The sequence below is a fragment of the Nicotiana attenuata genome, unplaced genomic scaffold (assembly GCF_001879085.1).
Source record: "Nicotiana attenuata strain UT unplaced genomic scaffold, NIATTr2, whole genome shotgun sequence".
Classification (NCBI taxonomy): domain Eukaryota; kingdom Viridiplantae; phylum Streptophyta; class Magnoliopsida; order Solanales; family Solanaceae; genus Nicotiana; species Nicotiana attenuata.
Genome location: NW_017674057.1, coordinates 56455 through 65800, shown reverse-complemented (window position 1 = coordinate 65800; position 9346 = coordinate 56455).

Sequence of the window (9346 nt, the reverse complement as noted above, 5' to 3'; positions counted from 1 at the left end):
TTTTCTCCGAACTTCTTCAGTAGGACGGACTCGATATCGTCGTCCTTTAGGTCGTTGCCCTTCACTGCACAAGTGTAAGCAATAACGTGCTCATTGGGGTCTGAGGTTCCATTGTACTTCGGAAGGTCTGGCATTCTGAACTTCTTCGGAATGGGTTTCGGAGCCGCTTCATGTAAGAACGGCTTTTGCACGAACTTCTTTGAATCCACACCTTTCAGGATCGGCGGTGCTCCCGGGATCTGATCGACCCTAGAATTATAGGTCTTGACCTTTTTGTCGTTGGCTTCTATCTTCTTCTTGCCCGACTCGATCCTCTTTGTGACGTCCTCGAGCATCTTTAAGATGGCGGGGTCGACTGCCGACCTATTTTTGCTTGACCTCTATGGTACCTGCTCGGCTAGGGGAGTTGTCCCCGGTGCCACCGTGCTGGGAGTTTTCTGGTGACTTTGCAGTTGAGCGATTGCCAGCTGTTGTGCCTGTAACATTTCAAAAATAACGTGAAGGCTAACCTCTCGTTCTCCCCTAGCTGGGGTTTTTTGTGCTTTTTGTTGATCTTCTTTGTGTATGTGATCGCTTCCAACTCGACACTACACCAAGGTAGGAAGAGCGGGTCGCAATAGCTTTTACCCAAATAGTGGTCGGGATCGATTTCCACAGGGAGCTAGTAGTGGAGTTGGATTTTCTGTCTAGTCTAGAGATGTGTTTGTGCTCCTAATGTTACTTCAAACATTCTTCGTTTTTGATTTTATAACTACTATGATAAAACTAATGATTAACGCTAAATTGTGCTACTAGAATATTACAAAGTTGTATCTAATGGGAAGGAAGGCACTAGGGTCGTGGCATTACCTAGGTGGCTAATTGACGGGTAGATGTTGCTAAGGATAGATTAACATATTTGAGGCTTATGCTATAACCGTTGCACCATTGTACCCACTCTCACACCTCTCGGTAGAGAGACTGATTTTGCCTAATTGACTCTCTCGAGACCAAGTGGGTAGGCCAATAATATGAAGCAACTAGGGTTCAAGTAGGGTGATTACTCTCTCGAGATTTAACCCGTTAATTGGGACTACCATTTCTCATGAGTCCATCCCAATTCCTTGTTGGGTCAATTTTGGGGTCATAAACTCTCTTTCTCAAGAAGAGTCAAACCCACAAAGCTTGAATCAGTGTTTGCAACCACCAATTCTTAAATAAAAACATAAAATCAACCCAAATAACAAACACCCATAATCATCTAACCCTAGATGGCAACACCCATCAATTACTCACACTAGGGTTGAGCCACAACCCTAGCTAATGGGTTTAGCTACTCATGCTTGAAAGAGAAAATGAAGAAATAGATGAAGGACTAAGCATACTAATTAATTACTAAAAAGAAATCACAAGAATCTATCGTAAAATTAAAGCTAAAGTGCCAAAAATGGCTACAAAACCGAGTCTCACGAGCGCATCTGTATTCTAGAGATATCAAATGATCTAAAAATGGTAAAATGTCCTATTTATACTAGGCTGGGAAAACTGGACAAAAATACCCCTGCGGGGTCAGTGCGGGCCGCACAAAAAGGACCGCGGCCGCACTGGCTCTTGGACTTCACATTTATGCTTCTCTGAAGTTGGACTCCGCGGACCGCGTAAAATAGACTGCGGCCACGGAGGGAGTTGGCGCGGTCCGCACAATAACGACCGCGGACCGTATGGCATTGTCTTGGCAAAAATGGTAGCTCTCTGAATCTCTTGACCGCGGACCGCACAAAAGGGTAGTGCGTCCGCGGAGCCCTAATCGCGGACCGCGTAAATGTACCGCGGCCGCGTTGCCCTTGAGCCCAAATTGCCAACTCTCTGAATCTCCTAGTGCGACCGCATGTACGTTTTGTGCGGTCCGCACTAGGCCTTCTTCCCTTATTTTTCTTGGTCTTTGATAGTTGAGCAGGTTTCACTCCTTTTTGAGCCGATCTTTGATATTTCGTCACTTTGTCGATCAAACCTGCAAACAAGCACAACCTATGAGCATTTTGGGACTATTTTGTAGCGATTTATAACCAAAGCACAGGCAAGTAGGGGCACATAACATGTTTAAATCCTAACTTATCAGTATGCTCCTGTTGGTGTGGGAGCTTATTTTGACGTGTTGAGCGTTGCACGAGGCCACGTCCAAGAGAATTGACTCTGGTGCATTCTCAGAGTTTTGTGGTGGCACACCAACACCTGGGACGTCGACACCATTTTCCCCATGGTCTTCAAGGTTGATGTTTTCACATGCGTTCACTGAGTTAGATATTTTGACCTGAAATCAAAGATCATGGACAAGAAAAAGTGTGAAAGATAACTTGCGTTACGTAATTAAACCAGCAAGAAAATAATCACTATTATTTTTAGCCCCAGGTGGGCGCCAAACTGTTTACCGTAAAAATGGTAGTTACAATTAAATTTGATTTTGTGATTCTAAAAATACGTGATCTATTTTTATGATAGTTGTTAAGCAATGGATGCTAAGTAAAGGATTAGAAATCAAGATTGCAGCTTAGAGACATTGTGATAATCGAACCAAACAGCTGGAGATCGGGGCCTCGAGCTTGCTTATTCGGGCCCTCGAGGTCGAGTTGGACGACCGACTTAGAGCGATCGAAAGAGGGTTAACACTTTACGAGAGCTATGATGATGGCTCTTTATGATCAATGATAAGAAACAAATGAAGAACAATAAATAGAACATAACGAATGTAAGCAATAAATGGAAGTAAAAAGCTTAAGAGAATATGTTAGAGAGCAGAGAGAATGTTCTTGTGCATTTAGTATTGAGCAACAGATGTCTGCAAAATGACAAGGATTCCCCTTTATATATGAGGGTAACATAGTACAAAATGCATTAATTACAAAGATATGGGAAAAGTATAGCCACTTAATGCCCTGATATGGGTCAGAGCTAGACCTCTAGGCTTTGTCAGCATCAGTCGTGCGCCTAGGGAACTTCCCACTTTTTATCATAGCTGTCGACTTGCACCGTCTCGAGGTTGGACATCGATGGCCCCTCGAGGTAAATCTCGACCGTAGTCCCGAGCCTTTGGAGAGCTTGCTTACGAGGCGTAGTAATGGCCGAAAATCGGACCCTCCGATTTTACCACATACACTGTGTGCTGGAGTTCCAACATAATATGCTAGAAGTTTATATGCAGGAGCTCCATAATCCAGCATATTATGTTGAAACTTTTCATGTTTCAACAAAACAATGGCTATTTTTCAATGACTTTATAAATGCTGGCTATTTTTCAATTACCAATCTGAAAATTACCTAGCCCTTGCTACTCTATAACCAAGACAAATGTCGGGGATCGTAATTCTCTAAACAGTTCTCCTGGCCCAAAAGATTTTTCTCAGTTTTGGGCCAAACAGGCTGGGCTTAATAGAGATTTGGGGGTGTGCTCTAAAGTCAGCCCTATTTGAACCATATTGAAATGGCATCCAACCAAAAGCCCACTAAAACCATAAGTCGATTAATATAGGGATTTTTTCATTCCTATACACTATTGGAAATTTTATTACCCTAAATATTTATTTTTAGTAAATTACCCTACCTACACAAGTTTTGTTTACAAAATATATACATTCCACCTTAAAAGGCTCCCAATCCATTATTAGTGCCTTCAATTAAGGGATTTAGTTACACCCTTTACCTTTTTTTTTCTCTTCTTCTCTTTCCTTATTTTTCTGATGCACTATACTAATATGTTCCTGATGCTGGACTTCACCAATCATGGTAAAAAATTGCTTTCACTAAAATCTTAAACTGGACTAATACGTTTTATTTCATGAATATGAACTACCTCACAAAATTCTTCGCTAACTAGACTTGTGGGCAATTAGTATTTGTAGAGAAAAAAAAAGATTATTTTTAAAATCGTTGATATTGATATGATGTGCACTAACTAATGCAGTTCAAGAAGAGAACTAAGGCACATTCAGTAAAGGCAAAACCCTAGCCCCCAGAATTATTCAATTCAAGATATTCATATCTAAAGCAATTTTGGGATATTGGCATTGTGGACGAAGGTAGTTCCAATTATTCTATTTCAAGTTTAATTAAAATATTTTATCTCTGCCAGGTTTACTGCTAAGGGTCTTGATCTTAAGGATGTAGTAGTTCTCTCATGCACCTTTAATCTTCTTGAATAAGTAGTATTAATTTCAGATTCAAAGAGTAATTAGCTCTCTGTTTGAGCTCAGAATGTCTAAGGAAGCAACTCCCCAGTTCAAAAATATAAAGAGATCAAACAAATAGTTCACTATTTTCAGCAATTCACGCGTAAAGTGAATCTGCATTGGATTGATGATCCAACCAATTTGTACAGTAGAAGTTTTTCCTAAGGAAAAAATGTTTCTGTGCAAGTCTTTAAAGATATCCAGTTAAATACAACTATAATAACATACAACTTAAATGCAAATTTTATACAAAATTTATACAATATGTCTTTTGTATATTTTGTATCTGATTTACACATAGTAAAAACAAATTTCATACAACTAATTATATATTGTACAATTTATCTACAACTTTCACACATTATTTCTACCCAATTAAATACAACTACAATAACATACAACTTAAATACAAATTTTATACAATATGTCTTTTGTATATTTTGTATCTGATTTGTACATAGTAAAAATAAATTTTATACAACTAATTATATATTATACAACTTATCTATAATTTTCATACATTGTTNTGGAAGCTGTGCTTCTGACATATCATACAAAAAGATGAGTGAAATACAATATTGTTCAACTTTCATACAACAGTTAAATTAATAAAAGAAAAATATATAAACAACAGAATATAATTTTTCTACAATTTTACTACAATTTCGTAAATATAATGTATATCATGTCTTCTTCTTCTTCTTTGAGTTTCAATCCGAAATTTAGCCAAAACCAAGTCTAATCTTCACTAAAACCCCTCAAAATTGAGATATAAACTCCAAACCATATTCCCAATTGTTTGCAACAACACTCAATCCAAACAAATAATGATTTTTGAAAATCCAAATTCGAATTCAAAGCTTCAAAGATTTTTAATGGCTGCCAATGGTGGAACTACTGTTCTATTTTCCTTTGCTTTATATTACTGAAATTAGGGATTGAGAGATAGAGAGAGACGTAGAGAGAATTTCCAATTCTTTGCAAAAACATCCAATTCAAACAAATAATATTTTTTGAAAATCCAAATTCGAATTCAAAGCTCCAAAGCTTTTTAATGGTTGTCAATGGTGGAATCGTGGATGGGTGCAAGATACGTGGGGAGGGGGGTGGGATGTGGAGAGAGAAACGTGGGGGAATGGAAGATACGTGTGACGACACGACCCGTCGTCATGTGAGTTACCGCCCCGTTTCCCCCATGTTATGCTTCTTCATGTTTCATTATCAGTATTTGATGTGTTAGAGTGGGTTTGGAATGGTTTTGATAAGAAATGAGACACTTAGTCTCTTTTAAGAAGGCTTAAGTTCGAAAAGTCAACCGGATGTTGATTTTTGTGTTAGAGGGCTCGGATTTGAATTCCGATGATTTGGTTAGCTTCGGGGGATGATTTGCAACTTAGGAGTGCGATCGAAATTGATTTTGGAGGTTCGGTGTATAATTAGGCTTGAATTGGCGAAGTTAGTATTTTGGCGAATTCCGGTTNATCTATCCTCCATTCTTCAGCTTATAGTCGGCTATCCCCCCAACCTGAGGCTCACCACCCTCATCTCCGCCTGCACTCTCCCCAGATAATGAAGCTGTGGGGGAGGTGGAGTAGTTCCCACTACCGGCTTCAGATTCGTTAGATGAATCAGAAACTACGTTTATCGGCCTCTTGATAGTAGGTGATGCTAGAGGGGTATCAGTTAGGTTCAAGGGGCTGGTTATGTGAGTCGGGATTGAGTTTGAGGAGATGTCTTTGGATGGCACATAATCACTTCCCGAGGAATGAGAAGCAGCCCTATCAGCAGCTTTTGTCAGTTTTCGGGTCATCTTTATGTTCTCTCGAGCTTGGGGAGTGATTTTTGCTACTCTCTTGCCTTTACCCCCTCGGGAGGAACCACCTCTCCCAGGTTGTTGTGATCCCTTGCTGCCTCTTTGTTTAACCATTATCTGCAGACACACACATCTAACATTGTTAGTTTAAGCACAGGCAGTGAAACAGATGTATGAATTAGATTGTAGACAACCAATGTAGGTTGCAGAACACAGTTGCAGAATACAGTTGCAAAACACAGTTGCAGAACACAGCACCGCGGCCCGCACAAAAGAGAGTGCAGCCGCGTTGGAGGCACCGCGGACCGCGCAAAGGCGACCGCGGTCCGCGCTAGACAAAGGCCCAGGATAACAGCTCTCTGAATCTCCCCACCGCGGTCCGCACAAAATGGGGTCGCGGCCGTGGTGGGCCAGTGCGGACCACTTAAAGTGCAATGCGGCCGCGCTGGGCATCAATCAAGTTTCAGAACACAAGCACCGCAGACCGCACATATGTGACCGCGGTCCGCGAAGGGTGCTAAGTTAGGGCACCAACTTAGGGTTTCCAATTTTTGCATTTTTGTTCAAGTGTTCACCCTACGGTGTCCCTACTCAATTTATCCAACCATTATTAAAGCCCACACAGAAACTCAGCACGTAAATTACCCTAAGTTAACAAATGAATGAAAAAAAAAAGCAACGAGAAGAAAGAAGAAGCTAAAAACTACTGGGCAAGCAAATAAAATGAAAACATAAAAGTAATCAATGAGAGATGCATTGAATGTTACCAGATTTTCGAAGAATGTATGCAATTAATCCAAGCAAGCAAGAATTATTGGTCTCAAAAAGGAACGAACGGTAACTTTTAGGCTCTAAGAGCTTAGGGGTCGAAAAGGGTAAAAGGTGACCCGTGGGGTCTATTTATAGACAAACCGTGGGACCCATAATCACCTACCAGCGCGGCCGCACAAAAGCGACCGCGGACCACGCTGGATTTGTTCAAGTGAAGTTTCAGTAGGCAGCCTCTGCGGACCGCACAAAAGTCAGCCACGGAGGCCCACCGCGGACCGCACTAAATGGAATGCGGCCGCGGTGGAAAACTTCAAAGAGTACCACATTAGGACCATGCCAGCGTGGACCGCACAAAGTGCACCGCGGCTGCACTGGCAAACTTCAGAAACTGTTCAATTTGTTCCAACTTGTTTTGCACTGCATAAACACAATCCCTGCAACATCTCACAACCAATTAGCTCAAAAATCCTAAACTACAAGGAAAATCAAATAGAAAGAAAAAGACATGGGTTGCCTCCCAAGAAGCGCCTGATTTAACATCGCGGCACGACGCGGGTTACCATCACATCATTTGAAATGAGCCACAGCCACCACATGACTATCATCAATCTTCCCAAGATAATGCTTGACACGGTGCCCATTCACCCTAAAGACTTCACCATTTTTGTTCTTCAAATCTAGAGCACCAAATGGGGTTACACATACTACTTCAAATTGCCCACTCCACTTCGATTTCAGCTTTCCAGGAAACAACCGTAGACGGGAGTTGAACAAGAGGACCAAATCACCAACCTTGAACTCCTTTCCACGAGCATATTTGTCATGTAAGTACTTCATCTTGTCCTTATACAAGGACGAACTAGAGTATGCATGGAACCGGAATTCATCAAGTTCATTTAGTTGTTCAACACGAAGATTGGTCGCAACATCCCATTCAAGATTAAGCTTCCTCAAGGCCCACATAGCCTTATGCTCCAATTCCACCGGTAGGTGACATGCTTTTCCAAATACCAACCAGTACGGAGACATACCAATTGGGGTCTTGTACGCGGTACGGTAGGCCCATAGAGCATCATCTAAATTTTTGGACCAATCGGTCCGATTTGCATTGACAGTTTTGGACAAGATGCTCTTGATTTCTCTATTTGATACTTCAACTTGGCCACTTGATTGCGGATGGTAAGGCGTAGAGACTTTATGGTTGACACCATACTTGGAGAGCAAGGTATCAAAAGCCCTATTACAAAAATGCAAACCACCATCACTAATGATTGCCCGGGGTGTACCAAACCTTGTGAAGATACTCTTTAAGAAATGCCACTACACTCCTAGCTTCATTGTTGGGCAAGAACACGGCCTCAACCCATTTTGACGCATAATCCACTGCTACTAGAATGTAAGTGTTCCCACACGAGCTAACAAAAGGACCCATTAAATCAATACCCCAAACATCAAAGATATCAACTTCAAGAATCGTGTTAAGAGGCATCTCGTCTTTCTTGGAAATCCCTCTCGCTCGTTGGCATTGATCACATCTCTTTACCAAATCACTAGCATCCTTAAACAAAGTAGGCCAATAGAAACCGCAACTCAAAACCTTTGAAGCCGTCCTCACCCCTCCATGATGGCCACCATAGGTGGAGGAGTGACAAGCCTCCAAAATGCTCAATTGTTCACCTTCCGGCACACACCTTCTAATCACACCATCCGTGCAAATCTTAAACAAGTATGGATCATCCCAATAAAATTCCAAACTATCCCGTTTGACTTTCTTCCTTTGGTTAGAAGAGAGCTCACACGGGACATTCCCAGTTACAATGAAGTTAGCGATATCCGCAAACCATGGCATGTCACACAATGACATGGAAAGAAGTTGCTCGTCAGGGAATGTATCATTTATATCAAGTCCGTCACATAGCCTCCCTTCTTCCTCCAACCGGGACAAATGGTCTGCAACTTGGTTCTCACTTCCCTTCCGGTCCACTATTTCTAAATCAAATTCTTGAAGAAGTAACACCTATCTCATCAATCTCGTCTTGGAATCCTTCTTGGTCATCAAATACCTAAGGGCATCATGGTCCGTGTGCACAATCACCTTGGCCCCCATAAGATATGGTCTAAATTTCTCCATGGCAAATACAATGGCCAATAGCTCCTTCTCCGTCACCGTGTAATTCCGTTTAGCTTCATTCATAGTCTTACTTGCATAATACACGGGATGGAACATTTTGTTAACCCGTTGACCCAACACCGCCCCCACTACAACGTCACTAGCATCACACATTAGTTCAAAGGGTAAACTCCAATTAGGTGCGGTTATGATAGGGGTAGTGGTCAACTTGTGATTTAAAAGTTCAAAAGCCTCCATGCATTTTTCATCAAAAACAAACTTGGCATCTTTCTCTAGCAACTTGCAAAGGGGATTCACAACCTTCGAGAAGTCTTTGATAAACCGCCGGTAGAACCCGGCATGCCCAAGAAAACTCCTCGCCCCTTTGACAGAAGTTGGGGAGGGAGCCTTGAAATCACCTCGATCTTAGCCTTGTCTACCTCAATCCCA